Source organism: Macaca thibetana, chromosome 6 (assembly GCF_024542745.1).
Source record: "Macaca thibetana thibetana isolate TM-01 chromosome 6, ASM2454274v1, whole genome shotgun sequence".
Classification (NCBI taxonomy): domain Eukaryota; kingdom Metazoa; phylum Chordata; class Mammalia; order Primates; family Cercopithecidae; genus Macaca; species Macaca thibetana.
Genome location: NC_065583.1, coordinates 102838375 through 102851652, shown reverse-complemented (window position 1 = coordinate 102851652; position 13278 = coordinate 102838375). Strand labels below are relative to the sequence as shown.

General features: G+C 46.7%; 1 protein-coding gene across 2 annotated transcripts in view; it reads right to left on the bottom strand.

Annotated features, from left to right (window-relative positions):
• The window catches only part of LHFPL2 (LHFPL tetraspan subfamily member 2), a 163159-nt gene extending 150225 nt beyond the window's left edge, over positions 1-12934 (bottom strand). For both annotated transcript variants that reach the window (XM_050795737.1, XM_050795736.1), the window contains exon 1: positions 12530-12934. The gene's annotated coding sequence lies outside the window, so the exon portion shown is untranslated. The remainder of the gene's footprint in view (positions 1-12529) is intronic.
• Between the last annotated feature and the right edge of the window lie 344 nt (positions 12935-13278).

The following is a 13278-nucleotide window of genomic DNA, read 5'->3' as shown; positions in this document are numbered from 1 at the left end:
TGGGAAAGATGCCCCCAACACTCCCACCATCCCCCCTTTCCCTGAGAGAAGGGAAGGTTTCTGTTGCTGGCCAAGCTCACCTGCTAAGCAGGTACAGAAAATGGATCATTTTCCAAGTCTTGGATTTAGCTTCTCTCTCAAAACTAAACTGACTTTAAAAAACAAAACCGGACGGGCGCGGTGGCTCACACCTGTAATCCCAGCACTTCGGGAGGCCGAGGCAGGCAGATCACGAGGTCAGGAGATCGAGACCATTCTGGCTAACACAGTGAAACCCCGTCTCTACTAAAAAATACAAAAAATTAGCCAGGCGTGGTGGCGGGCACCTGTAGTCCCAGCTACTTGGGAGGCTGAGGCAGGAGAATGGTGTGAACACAGGAGGCGGAGCTTGCAGTGAGCCAAGATCGCACCACAGGACTTCAGCCTGGCCAACAGAGTGAGACTCTGTCCCAAATAAATAGATAAATAAATATTAAAAAAAAAAAAAAAAAAAAACCATCCAAAACAATCCTACGTACAATTATGGTGTTTAGTCTTAGTTTTCATATATAGATCACTTGGCTTTTCATTATAACTCGTATGTGAAATGGCCACATTAGAAATGTGCCAAATGCATCTTAAATGATATTAAAGTTTCCATCACACGCACACACCAATTAAATGAATGAGAACAAGTTCTGCCTAGTGCCCTCCCAGGCACGCTGTGCTTTTCTTGAGCTGCCTGGACACCTGGTGCCTGAGGCTGCCATCTGTGGCCCCGCATCCTGCTCTGCCCTCCTTGAAGAGTGGCCCATACTCCACCCTATCAATGTCCACTCCCTGTATACTCTGATCCTAAGAAGCATTCTATTAAGTTATTCCTGTTAACATATGAATCACAAATGCATCACCTGTCCTATGGATGCTTACACATCTAATAAGAGGCTTAAAGGGAAACACTTCACCCAATTTCTCTAATGGTAGAATTGTAAGCACAACACTAAGTGAATTCCACCTTTTGGGTAAGGAGCTATATCCAGCTGATTCCTCCACACTGACCATTTCCTACTTCATTGGTCTCATAAGCTGACTTTGCCCCTAAGGTAAGGCTGAGATGGATCCTGCATCTTTAGGAATAGAGGTTAATTTCCATACAATTGTGGAAGGGCAAACTCCTTAACCTCACAAGTCACCTGGATCAGAACCAAGTTGGTCTGTGGAGGATAGGGCCCCTTGTTCATCCATTTCTGGTCATCCATTACTTAACAATGCTCATTATCTCCAGTGTCTGAACCAAAGTAGGAAACAGTGGGAAAAATCACTATCAAGACATTCTTAAAGACTTCTCTACAGAGGCCCAAAGCTTGTATAGTCCAGTATCTTTGAGCACTTAATAGTCAGTATCTGTAAAACCTTCCTAAAAATAAAGGCTTCACAGAACTGACTTCTTACACTGTTAACAAAGGCCTCTCTGATTTGGCTCCATCTAAGATAAGAGCCTCTCTGTAAGAGCAAAAGCATGTGTTAAGATAAAAAGTGAAGTGGATTCAATGGGACAGAAGACAGCCCTTCACAAGCAAGTATCTAAGAGGCCAAGAAATAAAAAGGCAAGGGTGTCCCTCAGACATGGCCAGTATCACAGGCTCAGACAGACAGGTTTCTAAACGGATGCTTCTCTAAATCGGTTTTTCTAGAGCCTTCCTGATCATAAGAACCACCTAGAAGCTTTGTTTAAAAGATACAGATTCCCAAGACCCACTCCAGACCTATGAAGCCAAAACCCCTGGTAGGGTCTGGTAACACATATGTCTAGCCAGCACCTTAGTGGAGTGTCAGGCAAGTTTCAGAAATAATGCTCCAAATGAAACAATAGGCAACTTTTTAAAAGCTTTGTAATCACATAACCTTGAAGTTACAGGGTATGTGGGAAAATGCAGGTTTAATGGAAGGATGTTAGCACCTTCTTAACCTAGTTAAACTTATGGAATATAACCAACCTGAAATGAGGAAATCATTTTAACTAACTTGGGGGGTGGGGGAAGCCTTCCCCTGTAGCTTTACCATATCTCAACTGGAAGAGCTCATAACCTCCCTGCCCTAAAGGACTGACGGCATCCCCGCACAGTGGCTCCCAACAGCTATTAAAGGCCCAAATGGAAGTGCCAGGGCTAAGGGCTCACAGTCTCATCCCAATAGAGGCCAGCCCTAAGTAGCAGGCAACCAACTTCAAGTCAGACCTCATGGGCCCTCCTGGCAGGCACAGTCCAGCCCTGACAGGTCTCGGCCGCCAGCTGCCTATTCCATAGTCTCTTTCATGGTCCAGTTGAACGTGAGGCCTTGCTATTCAAAGTGAGCTCCACAGGAGTAGCAGGGGCAGCACCATGGGGAGAGCTTGTTAGAGATACAGAATCCTAGGCCCCACCCAGCCCTGCTGTATCAGAGTCTGTATTTTAACAGGATTCCTGCCAGTTCTTGGGCACCGTCAAGCTTGAGAAGCCCTGCTGAAGGGGTATGGACTTCCCACAACTGGGAACATCAGCCTCCCCACTCGGGCTCCAGCCTCTCAGAAGCCTTCCTTCCTCCCTCACACTCTTTACTCAGGTTTGCTTGGAGCCAGATCACCATCAGCAGGACTCAATGAATAGCTGACAACCCAAAGCCCAGTTTTTAGGAAGTTAAAAGGAGGCAGTAAGTTCTGAATGTGTCTCGCATTCTCATCTGGCTATAACATCTGCCTCCCTTCGAGGGCAGGACTACAGACCTCGTGATCATAAATCAGCAGAGACAATCCAAAGTCAAACAATACCATGGAATGCTGGCTCTTTGGTTCCAGCACAATGTTAATGAGGTCGAGGTCACGGGTATGATTAGCTTCCTCTGTATCTTGGCACAGACTCCAACCCTCTGCCCTCCGGCCGCCTGCAAAGGCTGACGCACCCTTGGTTACTAAGAGAACTGGAGGAGAATGACAAGGGGAGGCTAACAGAGCAGCACCAGTTAATGACTCAAAGAACCTGAGTGACTGACAGGCTGCATGTATCAAAGAACGACTTGTGGCCCAGAGGGAAGGCTGACAAGACAGATGACCGGGTCAGAATTCAAAACTATCTGGACAGGCCGAACATGTCAGAACTGAGAAAGCTGAAATTTCACAAGAAGAAATGAAAGTCCCATGATCAAGGTTTCAAAAATCAAATATATACATCCCAAACTAGAGGAAATCTAATTGGATGGCAGTTCTTACGTTTTTTAAATTTTTTAAAACATTCAAGTTTTGTTGACCAATATGGATATTAAGAAAGCTAGAAGCCGCTTAAGGACCAGAAGTCTAGTTTCCAGACCAAAAGGAGCAGTGGTTCTTCCCTAACACGGCTGGTCAGACTATCCTAAAAGGCCCCCTGGCCACCTGTCCACACAGGTGTATACACAAACTCTCACACCTTCCCACCACCACCACCATTTGGGTTCTTATTATTCAGTGTGGCCTCTTCACCCCATACTGGCTACAGCTCTTTTTGGCTTTGCAACATAGTGTAAACATTTCACACATCAGCTTAGTTCCCTCTCATGCTGCCCTTTCTTTACAATACACTTAAGCACAAGCTGGAGAAAAAAAAAAAAAAACCCACATAAATAGTGGAGACAACCTAAGCACACTCACTTACCAAAAGGATTCAGATCAAAAATGACTTCCAGTCACCAGTTTAAGCCGGCACACTATGCTACGAATTACAGCATGGATCCACGCAGAGTCAGTAATTAAGTCGGTAATTATGAGTTTCCACTGCAGAAGAACCCTGAGAGGCCCACTATAAGCATGAGCAAGTGAAAGAGTATCTGTTTAGACATACCTCTCCAGAATGTAGAATCATCTTCTCAGAACGGACAGCTGGCCATTTTAAAAAAGAAAACAAATGTGATTTTACATTGTTTTTAAAGTTGTGAGCCATGTTTTTCTTATGTGTCTATTTAATATACAAGTGTTAGTCATTTACAAATACAGAAACACTGCTTACTGGTAAGTTTGTAATTCCCAGACTATCCAGTCTGTTATTTTTAATTCAGAAAATGTGTTCTCTATGAGCAAGAGAAAGTTAATTTTTTAAGAAGTTATTTTGCCCTTAATAAGTGTGTGCCATGTACCACTTATCTGAAGATTGAATGAGGTTCCTGTGAATGCAATTACAGCCTTCCTTAAACAACTGGCTAAATGCCTTAAAACTAGAAAACATGTGAAATTCAGCCCAATTGCAGCCTGCCCCAGGAGAAAGGAAGTTTGAACTCCAGGTGCCCCGAGAACACAGCACAGTGTGGAAAGAAAGAAAATGCTGAACAATAGAATCAGGAGAGGAAAAAGAGTCCCTCTTAATTTTCCGGGCATGTGGGGAGCTTGTTGCTAAAGAAGTATTTCAGATCTCACTGCTGGTTAAGGTTCCACTGAACGGTGAAATTAAAAAAAAAAAAATCTAACATGCCAGTACAGCATTTATTTAATTCAGTATTTCTTATCAACCAGGTTTATTTCGGTACTTCTTATCAATACAACAGAAACACCTCACAAATCACACTTAAAATGTTTATGAAAACATACCAAACATACCCACTATAAGGGGTGGGGTCTTCCCTATCATTCAGAGGAAGCTGCCCCATTCTGGATCTGGGTCACAGCCCCCAGTCCTAGGTACATTCCTGCAGCCTTCCAGTATTTGTAACTATATCAACAATGAGGAGGAATGTCAGTTCTGTTTAAAGACAGGAACTGCCTTACAAAAGATGCACTATGGATGTAAAGCGATGTACGACGTTGTGACCAAAACCACTGCTACAGTTTTGTACAGAAACCAAAATATTTCCCCAGTTCTTTAGTTCTGATTTCAAAAAGCAACATGCTACTTATAGAAAATCTGAGAAACAGAAAAATAAAGAAAAAAAATAGTCACTCATAACCCCACTAAGATAACCAGGTAAAATTTTAGTCTCTGTCCTTCCAACCCTGTTAAGCAGGCAAGGATGAGGTGAGGTGTTATTGCTGGTTGCACAGACTAACAATAATTAATCATCCCCACTGGACTTACCCTAAATCCACAGCAGTAAGAGGAGTAACGGTTGTGCCTGCAATTCAACAAGCATTCACGGGGGCCTGCTTGGCACACTCTCATTTATGCCACAAATGAATGAAATGCAAATTAACACCAGTAGCCCTTGAGGGTCATTTGGTAACCTCAAAAAAGAAGGTAGGTAAACCTCATCCCTGGTGGACATGAAAACAAGAGTTAGTTCTCCTAGCACGGAGAGTAGGAGAGCCTGGCCACCCTCTCTAAGGCAAGGGAAGGAAATGTTTCAGAGGAAGGGTGTGCAGAGCAGTTGGAGATGAAGACCTGGGAACCGCACACGTGTGCAGCTGCCCATTAGCAATGCATGGGTTCCTGGGAATCTGTGTGCTTTTAGGACCAGAGAGATTCAACCCACAAGGGAAATGTTCTTAGTCTCACAAACAGGGAGAGCTTTAAAACTGTCAGAACACCCTAGTTTCCGTGTATCAACCTGGGCTACTAATCGTCCACTTATTACCCTTGTGCAGTCAAAGGCCAGACAACCTGGTTACCTCTAGTTGAACCATTCTCTGTGCTTAAGGCACAAGGAAAGAATTGTTTCTACTGCTGATGTCACCTCAGTGTTAAACATTGTTCATTATTAACCAGCTCAAATATTCTTCTTTCAAATACTATAACTGGGTACAGGTTTCCTCGCTTATTTTTTTTAATGTGAAGAGTTGTAAAAGTTAGTTTGACTGAACTTCAAAAGTTCACCCCCAAGTAAATACCTTGGAAGTCTTATTTAAGTTTGACAAAAATATCTGTAAAATAGTCTCCATAAAACCACTTAATCATTATAACGTGTTATTAAATCAAAGTCAGAACAAACCCAGAAGAAAAATCCAAATACACTGAGGTTCTCCTTTCCAGTCCTGCCAAGTCTCAAAATCAAAGTTGGGTGTTTCTCTTGACCTAGCTGATTAAAGTTTAGGAAAACATGCAGATAACACACCTCTTTAACCGTATTCAATATCTTGTAGATATACACAAAACTAGTTTACATTCTCAGCAAGTGAAGTTCATCTTACATTTTCTTAAATATATTTATTGCATTTAAGAAAATGTACAGTATACACACACACACACACACACATAGATGTTCAAGCTGCTATAATATCATAGATGGGGCAGCTTAAACGACAAACGTTCACTTCTCACAGTTCTGAAGGCTGGGACGTCCAAGATCAAGGTGCCAGGAGATTTGGTTCCTGATGAGGGCCCTGTTCCTGACTTGCAGACAGACAGCTGCGTTTTTGTTGCATCCTCACACACTGGAGAGTGAGCTCTGGTCTCTCTTCCTTTTCTCATAATGACACTGGTCTTATTATGGAGGTCCCACCCTCATTATCTCATCTAAGCCTAATTACCTCCCAAAGGTCCTACCTCCACATACTATCACATAGAGGGTTAGGGCTTCACCACATACATGAATCGGGGAGGACACAAATATTGTCCTTAACACACACGTGTGTGGTATCAATTTTATCAGTTATACATCCTAGCTATCAAACACATTCACAACCACTCCATGTACATTCCTCTTAACTATCTCAGTTTAAAATAACAACAAGCAGACCTCACCAAGTCTGCAAAATCACATCAGTACGCGCCTGGTCATTTGAGGCCAAAGTCAAGGGCTTGATGGACAATCAAGCCAGTCAGGCCTGGTAAAGGGATCAAAGAGAAAATTTCACTTACAAGGACACAAATTACTCTTGCACCTAGCATCAGTTAGTAAACCTCGACATGCCAAGCAAGAGAGGGAGGCCTCCCTACAAACACTTGCCACTACCGTAAAAAGAACTCCCTCTATCATCTCTAGCTCCAGACCTCGCCTCCTGCCTCTAAATCCAACTTTTTGGTGGACATCTCTCCTTGGAAGGCTTATAGTTCAGTTTTGGATTCAACTGAACTCATTACTCCTTGCCATCTCTCTCCAAACTGAGGTTCCCACAACTGCTTACCTCAGTGAAAGGTGCCATGACCCGTAACAGTCAAAGTGCACACTCCCTCTCCTAGGGGACCACCCCGGGAGATGAACAGGAAGTGGGGTCAATATCTGCAGGCCTCTCCTCTCTCCGCCACCCAGTCCGGCCAGGATTTCTGCACTCTGGTCCTAGCCTCCCAGCTCACCTTGTTCCCTGCCCTCTTTGTTACCTAGCCCACCTTATGGCCATGGAGCTCTTTCTAAAGTGCGATATGATCACAGCATTCACCTGCTACAAATGCACCAGCCTTCGCACAGCTTTCAGGATGAAATACAGACTCCCTTAGCTTAGTGCCCAAGACCCCAAACCCTCAGGTACTTCCCAGCACAACCTTGACTCTAGTCCAACAACTACTGTCAGCGCCCTGGCTGCACTATCCCTTTCCAAGCCTCCTAGACTCCAAACTTACGTATTATCTTATCATGTATTACTGCAGTTTTTAAAGTAATGAAAAAAAAGAAACAAAACCTTGAAAGGTGCATGATGAAACAAGTATTCACTCTTTTCTTTCCTCTTTCAGCCACATCTTCTACACCAAGAGAGAATCAAGTATTTCGAATGCCAGCTGAGACTCTTCTCTGGACACAATCTGGCTTTTATAAGTCTATGATCAGATCCTACCTTTGACTCCTTCTTTGCCTTTCTAAGGCTGATATGTCTCACGTGCCGGAAAAATTGCCGGTTTTTTAATAAAAAAGATTTTATTTACTTAGAAGCATTATGTCAACAAAACAGCCACAACTTTTTTGTTTTTTTCTGCAATTACAGAATGGTATTCAGTTAGCAGAACATTCATAAAAGCTGCATCAGAGACAACTGAAGATGAAAATACTACCAACCCCATATATTAACTAATTTGTGCTGTGCACCAACAAGAGCCTGCTTTAAATTTACATGCCAGTTTACAAGCCCTACACTGTATCAGGAAAGGTTAGTGGCCACTGAAAATATCACCAGGGTCGGGCATGGTGGCTCACGCCTGTAATCTCAGCACTTTGGGAGTCCAAGGCAGGCGGATCCCTTGAGGTCAGGAGTTCGAGACCAGCCTGGCCAACATGGTGAAACCCCATCTCTACTAAAAATACAAAAAATTAGCCAGGCGTGGTGGCGTGCACCTGTAGTCCCAGCTACTCAGGAGGCTGAGATGGGAGAATCACTTGAACCTGGGAGGAGGAGGCTGCAGTGAGCTGAGATCATGCTATTGCACTCCAGCCTGGGTGACAGAGGGAGATTTCATCTCAAAAAGAAAAGAAAATACCACCAGGACAAGACTATCTAAAGATAACATTTGGTAATGTGTTAACTATACAAAAAAAGACAACGTACGGTTTAAAAACAAATGTTACACAGTCTTCCATTTCAATTTCTTTCTTTAAAAGAAGTGAATTGTATATAGGGAGTTTAAATGCTTTATAGATAAGGAAAAAACCTGCTAGAACCAACTTATTCATCATCATCTTCACCTTCCTCTTATTCCCTCTTTTTCTCGCTTTTTTCAGCCTTGACAACTCCCTTTTAGTCCCAGCTACTTGGGAGGCTGAGGCAGGAGAATGGCGTGAACCCAGGAGGCGGAGCTTGCAGCGAGCCGAGATCGCGCCACTGCACTCCAGCCTGGGCGACAGAGCGAGACTCCATCTCAAAAAAAAAAAAAACTCTGAGGAGTTGACTGAGAATCTGGGTGCTGCTTCTTGTGCTCCTCCCAACAACCGTGCACAAAGAATGCATATCACATTTTACCTCTTAGCTTCCTTGGATCTCCTTTGCCCATGTTTAGTCTTTTTTTTTTTTCCTCAGTGAGCCAGAGTCGCCCAGTGCCTGTCTGGCTCTCACTTGCCCCAGCGCTGTCTTTATGGTGCTCAGTACACTGCGAACTGTTTGTTTTCATTGCTGCGAAACAATTTGTTTCACTGGCCAGTAGTTGTGCTCAGCCACTAAAACTGAATACTTTATCATAAAGAACAGAAAGAAAGAGGCCACCCCTTCTCCCTTTGGAAGACCCACAGGACTAGCTGTACCCTGCCACCATCCCCAGCCAGATCACTTCCCTCTGACCAGGCTGGAGAGTGGAAGGCAAGGACACCCAACACGCCAAGTTCTAGTATAGCTCTTCTGAGTCAAAAAGGGAGCTTCCAGGGTCTATGGAAGTCCTTTGAAAACAGAGGTGTATGGTTGTTGTTGTTTTTTTCTTCTTCTTCTTCTTCTAATGTGTACTATGTAAGAGGAGAGGCCTGCTCTTGGTTCTTGCTGTGTTACCAGAGTCCAGAACAGAGCCTGGCCCAAGGGAGCGGCTCCCTAGGTATTTGCTGAATGACAGGATGAATGACTGCATGAATGAAGGAACAAACAGGCTTTCTCCCTAAATTAGAAGGAGTAATGCATAGCAGAGTTCCTCTTCTCAGTAAGCACTATTGTGCTAACAATGCCTTTGGTTCACTTTGGGGCACAATCTTAGCAAAAACTGGGAAGTGCATCATTAACCCCAAGACAGACAGACAGACAGACACAATCTTAGCAAAAACTGGGAAGTGCATCATTAACCCCAAGACAGACAGACAGACACACACATATATATATATATATATATATATTTTTTTTTTTTTTTTTTTTTTTGAGTCTTGCTCTGTCACCCGGGCTGGAGTGCAATGGTGCCGTCTCAGCTCACTGCAACCTCCACCTCCCGGGTTCAAGTGATTCTCCTGCCTCAGCCTCCTGAGTAGCTGGGACTACAGATGCATGCCACCACGCCCGGCTAATTTTTGTATTTTTAGTAGACAGGATTTCACTATGTTGGCCAGGCTGGTCTCGAACTCCTGACCTTGTGATCTACCCACCTCAGCCTCCCAAAGTGCTGGGATTACAGGTGTGAGCTACTGCGGGCCCAGCACCCAAGACATATATTAAAGCTTTTTGGAGTAAATTCTAGAGATTAGCTATTTGCTTCTTGTTTGTATCTAAGAACAGTAAGCATTGGGTAAAATGTTGCTTTTAAGAGTTCCAAAAGAGGCACTTATCATGTTCATTACTACAGTTTTCTTTCTACCTCAAATAAAATTTGGATATTCACTTTGGTGGGACCTAATAGTTAAAGCTGCCATTGCAATGGGACATGTAGCCTGGAACTGCAAGCCACATTTGGGTTCCACCTCTAGACTCAAATAGTGCCTGCATTACAAACTCCCTGGAAATGGAAGCCCAGAAAAGGCTAACCAGAATGAGCCAAAGGATGCAGCTTGCAAGTTCCAGAAAGATCAGTGTTTTTGAGTGTAGGCTGGCAGGGCACAGGTCCAGCCTCAACTCAGAGCTACTCACTCTAAAATCAGGTATCTCTGCGTTAGCTGTTTAACAGGCACCACGTTTTCCTAGGGATTTGGAAAACCTGATCATCATCAGTAACATTTTCTGAGCACTTAGTGTGAGGAACCATCCTAAGTCCTATAAATCAGTTCATCTTCAAGGTGATTATCTGAGTTGAATTCTTATCTTCACCATTTTATAGACACAAAAACAGAGAAATTAAATAACATGCCCAAGGTATAGGTACATCTGGAGCCCAACAGCCCAAGTTTGGGTCTCCTATATTTGGGTTTACCATTTCATCAATTCTTTGCAGTAAAGAAGTTGAGAAGGTGCATACAGTGTTCATTAAAAAGAAATATGTAGTTTTTTATATATTGTTTTTCTATCACCTCCTACTATGGACTTTTCCTCCCTGCCCAAACACTGGGTGGTGCCATCAACACCGAGCCCATGCATATGGTGAACAGCATACATTACTTCTTCCAGAAGGCACTGCTTTGTTCTCATCTACAAAGATCCTTCTTCCTTCCTATAGACAAATGACTGGTTCACATATCATGACTCAATTTATATTCAACAATGTTCATTTGCAGTGTAATTATTCTTCCTAATTAGGCTGCTCTGAAGACAAATGACTGCCCCACCCCATCCTCCTCTCCTACAACACACAATGTCTTTTTCCTGATATAAAATGTTTGCTGCACCCTAGAAAAAAACACAAGAAGCCACACAGTCTGCTCTCCATGTGACCACTTAGAGAAAAATACTACTAAGAAGATCGTGTTTCATCTGATATTACTTCAAAATCAGAATCAGATTTCTAATGGATCAATAAGCTTATCATAGCATGACAGCAAAAAGAAATGAGAATCTGATTTTCTCTTTCCTATTTTAAAAACATTGCCTCTTCCCGCGAACATGTGTTCTCTATCTCCTAAATTTAAAAAGGAGTAGTTTCTAAAAGAGAACCAGTACGAAAGAATCAGGAATACCAGCAAAAGTCAACACCAAAGAAGTCAGTATCTGATCCTCTCTTAAACCTGGCAGGAGTGGAGCTCTCTGGCCAGTGGCAAAAGCAATATGCAGGTTATAAATGTTCCTTCAAGCTCAGTTACTCAGGTTTACCTCTCTGGGGTGAGCCTCTAACAGCTCTGACTCGCCCGAATCTTTACTCCCTCGGCTCCAGCACACACTTTCCATAGCGGCCGCGTTGCGATTTCAAAAAGTTGTCTTTTCCCCGTAGGTCACCCACCGATGATAACCTACATGCACAAACACACTCACAGCAGAGCAAATGGGACATACAGGAAATGGCCCGGGTGGAGGCGAGGACAGGGGGTGGAGATAGGACTTTGTCTGTACTCTGGTCTCACTCCCATTGAAACAGCACATGGACTTTCATGGAACTCATGACCATCCTGAAATAACAGAAAAGTTGAACGGGATTGAAAAAAACCCTTTGCTTTTCTACGTTCGAAGAACACTGGGCCGCTGAATGGAAGGGGGGAAAAAAACTGTGTGCCTAAAAACATCCAGAAACACATGCAGAGTCTCCCCAGTTCTTCGCCCATCCCGTGGGCTCAAGCCGCCCATCCCAGATGCTGTCTTCCCTACTCCACGCCCACCTCCTCCAGCCCGCACCCCAAATCACTGAGCTGCACAAAAATGCAGTCCAGATTTGAGAAGCAGCTGACGTCTGTGGCCAGAGCGACCCACACGCCACGGACCAGGGACAGCAGGGGCGACCACTGGGCGGCCCCCAGGGCGCGGTGCCAGGCGCGCTGGAGCCCGGCGCCGAGCTGCGCCCGGGACCCACGCGCCGCCGTCCGAAGCCCGCCAGCGACGGCCGGAGAGCAGGGCTCGCGCCGGCTTCCAGAGGAGACGTTGTTCCCGGCACAACTTTTTCCACTTCTGCGGCCGCCGGCGGCGCTGGGAAGCAGCTGTTCCCTTCCCATTCCCAGCACCCAACGCCCATCCCGCAGCACCTCCGACCGCTCCGCGGGGTCTCCCAGGGCGCCGAAGCGAAGTTCCCGCGCCAGCCGCGGCGCAGGCAACCTGGGCTCGGCCAGCCGCAACGGCTCTCCATGCACCCGCGCTGGGCGCCCACCTGGCCGGGCCCACCGGCTGTCCCCTCCCGCAGCGCGCGCGGGCCCGACGCCTGCCACTCACCCTGCCCCAGCTCGGCGTCTCCGGCTCTGAGCCCGCAGCCTTCCCCAAGCCAGGGCTTTCAGTGACGCCTCCTCACAGCCACCTCGCTCTTGCCCCCGCTGGCCGTGCCTAGAAGGAGGAGGCGGGAGGAGAGCGGGAGGAGAGCGGGAGGGGGCGGCAGGAGGGGGAGCCGACGCAGGGGAGGGGAGAGGGTCCGCGGCGCGGGGGAGGAGGCGGCAAGGCGAGAGAGCGCCAAGCTCGGCGGCCGCCCGGACTAGTACTCGCGGAGACAGAGGAGGAGGAGGAGGGGCGGGGGCAGCGAGAGAAAGAGGCAGCAGAGCCGCCCTGCCCAGGCCCCGGCCCCGCGCCGCTGCCCAGTCACCATCGCCGCCTCCGTCCCGCGAGCGGGCCGGGCGTCCGGGGGGAGGGGTCGGGCTCGGGGCTCCCGGCGCGGCGCGCGGGGCGGGACGGGGGCGGCGGGCGGGCGGACCAGGCCCGGCCTCCGGAGGGGAGTGTCCTGCGGGTCCGGGAGGGAGTCGGCGACAGGGGATCCCCGAGAGGGGGCGCGGGGACCTGGGAGCCTGTCCCTGCTCCAGCCGGGCGGCGGCGGCGTCTTCCGGGGTCCTGAGAGGTTACTGCGGGCAGCACCGGGGAAGCTCCCGGAGCAGCTTCGAGTAGCCCTGCCGGGGGCGCCAGGGGCGCCGGAGGCGGGGAGCGGCGCTGACGGGAGCCGGGGCAGAGAGGCCGGGCTGCTCCGGCGGAGAGCCGGC